This window comes from Castor canadensis, chromosome 13, assembly GCF_047511655.1.
Source record: "Castor canadensis chromosome 13, mCasCan1.hap1v2, whole genome shotgun sequence".
Taxonomy (NCBI): Eukaryota; Metazoa; Chordata; class Mammalia; order Rodentia; family Castoridae; genus Castor; species Castor canadensis.
Window position 1 is genome coordinate 123,733,114 of NC_133398.1, and position 4,914 is coordinate 123,738,027.

Here is a 4,914-nt window from a genome sequence, read left to right on the forward strand (position 1 = left end):
AAAAAGTATCTACAGACAGCATTTTCTGATTTTTTTGTACATCCAAGGATAACAAAAAAAATAAAACTGGACAGCATTTCACATCCAAGTGCACATAATCATTTTTGCAAGATTAATATGAACATTGGGAACAGCCAAATCAGCAAAGAATGCCAGACACCTCAAAACACGGTGCTGCCTTCATTAAAGTGGTTCAAAATCCGGATCTATAATTGCGCAATATTCACCAGATAGAAAAAGAAATAGATGTTAATTTTGACAAAAAGCTGCAAATGAGAGTTTTTATTTCTTTATATGTATGCACATAAGGATTTTTAAATTTTCTAGTTCTATGTATTTTTTAATTTTTATTTTTGCTGAGGAGCCCAGAACCTTCCCCTTCTCCTCCTCCAGGCTCACCTGTCTGTTGGCCTGACATGAGATGCGGCTTGTTGACTTCATCCTGGGTAGCGAGCTAAGTTTCAAAGCCCTGTCTCTTTTTCATGTCTTTTGTTTGTTTTGTTTTTGTGAACAGTTATCACCCATCACTGTTCTCCTTCTTTCTCTTAACCCATTGTCTTCGTGGGCTTAGACACCAGGAGGTGCCTTGTCCCTCACATTCTTCAGGTCATCAATCCCATCGTCTTAAATAAGGACCCCTTGCTCTGGCCGATCGGGCCCAGCTTGGGCGGCTGCTTGTTCTTCCAGGCACTGAAGACGTTGTTGGTGTCCTGCAGGTGACATGAGATGTGGCCCCATCCCCGCCTTCGCCTTAGGGGCTCAGCTTCTCCTCGCCTTAGGGCAGCCGCTCTGACATGGGCACGTCCAGGGCTCCAAGGCGGCACCTCCTCCGCCCTCATCCCCGCCCGCGGCGGACAGGGTGAGCAGCGCTGGGGCCGGGGGCGCGGGCCTGGGAGGGGACACCGCTAGGGCAGGAGCGTGCAGCCCGCGCCAGCGACCCAGTGAGCGCCCGCAGCTGTGCTGCTCGGGCTCCACGCAAAGCGGCCACTGCCCAGGCAGCGGCGAATGGGACTCACATCCTCCGCGCGGTAGGCGCTGGGCGGGGGCCGGGCTGGGGGTGGGTGTCCCTGCGAGCCACGGGGTGCTGGACCCGGGGGAGCAGGTGGGGGCTGACTGCCAGCTGGGAGCCACAGGGCTGCGAGGGACAGAGGGGAAGGGGAGCAAGGGAAGAGGGAGAGCAGAGGGGAGGGAACCAGGGGGGAGAATGGGAGGAATCCGAGAGGGAGGGATGGAGGGAGGGGAGACAGAAAGATGGGGAGCGGTAGAAGGAAGCAGAAGAGAGGGAGAGAGGAAGGAGAGAAAAAGAAGCAAAGGGGGGGACTAGATTGGTGAGGGGGAAGGAAAGGGACTGGAGGAGGACAAGAGGGTTGGAGAGGGAAGAAGGAGAAAGAGAGGGGTAGAGGGAGGCAGGGACAGAGCAGCACCCAGCCAGCCAATAATAGAAGTTGCCATTTCCTTGGTAAGGATGGTATGCATTTAAAATGCTAAAATTGTCAGAAGTTATATTTCCTTTCTGTTGTCTTTTTTCTTCCTTTGTCTCTCTTTCTCCTTTCCTGAGCTGTTTCTTTTCCTTTTTCTTCCTTTCTTCCCCTCACCTGTATCCTTTATCTTTCTCTCCATTTCTTTCTTTCTTTTCCTTCTTTCCTCCCCTCCTTTCTGTTTCTTTTTTCCTTTATTTCTACTTCTCTCTCTCTCTCTCTCTCTCTCTAATTTTTATAGCAAGTTCTCTCTTTCTCTCTCTCTCTCTATATATACATACATAATTTTTATAGCAAGTTCTCTCTTTCTCTCTCTCTATATATATATACATACATAATTTTTATAGCAAGTTCTCTCTTTCTCTCTCTCTCTTTATATATATATATATATATATATATATATATATATATATATATTACATATATATGTAATATATATATATATATATATATATATATATTACATATATATGTAATATATATATATAATTTTTATAGCAAGTCCTCAATATGTTGCATATATTGTCCAGGTTGGCCTGGAACTGCTGATTCTTCTGCCTCAGTCTCACAAGCAGTTGTGACTAGAGGCTCAAAAACTTTTCTCAGCCCCAAATGAAAAACAAAAAGAGGGGATGCTGGGGGCTTGACTCACTCGCGCACACCATGTGTCCCGGGGACTTTTCGGTGGGGATTTTGGGCGCCGACCAGACGCGGCATTTTCGGGAAACAGCGCCCCCTGCAGCTGAAGCGCTTCGTGTGCAGCGGCGCCGTGTCAGCCCTGCCAGTTGCGAGGCGCCTCAGGTCCCTGCACCTCCTCGTGCTGCTCCCCCGTCGCAGCTCCCGAAGGTTTTCCAGATGTCCCTGGTAGATTTGGGAAAGAAGCTTCTAGAAGCGGCAGGAGCAGGTCAAGATGATGAAGTTCATATTTTGATGGCAAATGGAGCTCCGAGCGGGCGTAAGTGGGGATGCCAGAACCAAAGGGGACCGAACGCCATTACATATGGCAGCTTCTGAAGGCCATGCCAGCATCGTAGAGGTTTTGCTTAAGCATGGTGCTGACGTCAATGCAAAGGACATGTTAAAGATGACAGCTCTACACTGGGCAACAGAGCACAATCATCAAGAGGTGGTGGAACTTTTAATCTAATATGGTGCTGATGTACACACGCAAAGTAAATTTTGTAAAACTGCATTTGACATTTCAATAGACAACGGAAATGAGGATTTAGCAGAAATACTACAGATTGCTATGCAGAACCAAATCAACACAAACCCAGAGAGTCCTGACACTGTAAGGATACACGCTGCAACACCACAGTTTATCATTGGACCTGGAGGAGTGGTGAACCTAACAGGTCTGATATCTTCAGAAAATTGATCCAAGGCAACAGATGAAACGGGGGTATCTGCTGTTCAGTTTGGAAACTCCTCTACATCAGTATTAGCTACTTTAGCTGCCTTAGCTGAAGCCTCTGCTCCATTGTCCAATTTTTTAGAAACTCCAGTAGTGGCCACAGAGGAAGTGGTTACTGCAGAATCTGTGGATGGTGCAATTCAGCAAGTAGTTAGTTCAGGGGGCCAGCAGGTCATCACAATAGTTACAGATGCAATTCAGCTTGGAAAATTGCATTCCATTCCAACCAGTGGAATACGTCAGCCCATCATCGAGACCGTGCCAGGTGGACAGCAAGTATTGACAGTACCAGCAACAGACATTGCTGAAGAAACTGTTGTAAGTGAAGAGCCACCAGCTAAGAGACAGTGTATTGAAATAATTGAAAATCGGGTGGAATCTGCAGAAATAGAAGAGAGAGAAGCTCTTCAGAAGCAGCTGGATGAAGCAAATCGAGAAGCCCAGAAATACCAGCAGCAGCTTCTTAAGAAAGAACAGGAAGCAGAGGCCTACAGACAGAAATTAGAAGCCATGACTTGTCTTCAGATCAATAAAGAAGCAGTTTAATAGAAACAAACGTGTTATTTGATTTTACTTTTGGTGAAGAAAGAATGCAGTCTTGAACTGTGCACAATAGGGTATGGTCATGGAAGTACAGGATAACAGAAGAGAAGAAAGATTGTGAATTGGACTTAAGCCATGAGCTCTGAATTCTTGTAACATAAAACTTCAGAAGTTATGAAATGTATTTAAAACTGAATTCTGTAAATAGTTTTTGGTTTTTTTACAGTTCCAAATGAGTTGATAAAGATTGTTTAAGAGATCCAAAACACGATAAGGCGCTGTTATTGTGAATTCCTTTTGATTTTAGTACAGAACTTAATGTCTCAGAAACAGAACAGTTTTAAGGGTGATCACCATTGATTAGACCAAATGTTGTGTAATTATGGTGGACTGATGCTGGAATTACTCTTGCAGGTCTAAACTTCTGTATGAAGAGAAGACTTCTCCCAGGAAATCCCTGCACAGCTTTAAGTTGTCTCAGATTCTCTGAAAACAGTTTTTTTAGAAAGTGAAATTTTTATATTTGTTCAATTTCAGCTTTGCCCAAGTAGATGTACTTGCATATGAAGCAAATATTTTTTAAACTTTGTTTGTACATATTCTGCATGTTTTATAATTTCAAAATGCATCACATAACATAAGTATTTTTCCCACAAAGATGATGACAGTTACCAGAAAAAAAAATACCCTTTTATTCTAAAGGTCATAGAAACTTAAGTAAGCTAGTAGCTGGTTTTATTGGCATGACAATGTTCTTGGAAGGAGCAGCTGACAAGATAACTTGAATTTGAAACTCTTCAGAATCTATGCTTTTTTGAGAATTTCATTGTGGGGACGTGAACCTGTATTCTGTGCCTTCCATCATGATTTCCACAAGAAAGCATTTTAAGGCACTGGATTTTAAGATAATGCCTTTGGAAAACTCAATGCATATGGGTTTCCAAAATATTTCATGGACTTATTTTTGCCCCCCAGGGAATTATTCTTATGGAAAGAATTGCTTTTGTATGTAGAACAAGAACTTTTTGTACTACAGTGATGCTAGAGATATGTCTACCATAACTTCCTCTTCCTGTGAAAAGCTCAGTGTCTATGTGTGACTTGTTCTCATCACAATATTGTTGAATTCCACATTGTACGGACATTAAACTCTGACAGATTCTTCATTCTTTTTTTTTTAAACATACCTTCAGGCCCTTTTTTCTTGCTTTATTTTTTAATGTTTTATTATTTTATGAAAATGTTTAACCCCAAAACCCTCTAGATTATCTATACTGTATAGCAATTGCCCTTAAAACTGTACTCTGGCCTACTTTTCTATTTTACAATTAAATATCTTTTCCACATTAAAAAAAACAAAAACAATCACACACACACACACACACACACACACACACACACACACAAAACAGCAGAGATCCTGAGAGGGTGGCTATTTAACTGCAAAATCTTATTAAAACCACTAATGCCTGTCTGGAT

At 42.9% G+C, this 4,914-nt stretch overlaps 2 pseudogenes; one reads left to right on the top strand and one right to left on the bottom strand.

Moving 5' to 3' along the window:
- Positions 1-233: 233 nt before the first annotated feature.
- On the bottom strand, positions 234-796 carry LOC109676191 (calcium/calmodulin-dependent protein kinase II inhibitor 1 pseudogene; annotated as a pseudogene).
- Positions 797-2,405: 1,609 nt separating this feature from the next.
- LOC109676192 (GA-binding protein subunit beta-1 pseudogene) lies at positions 2,406-3,443 on the top strand (annotated as a pseudogene).
- Positions 3,444-4,914: the final 1,471 nt, after the last annotated feature.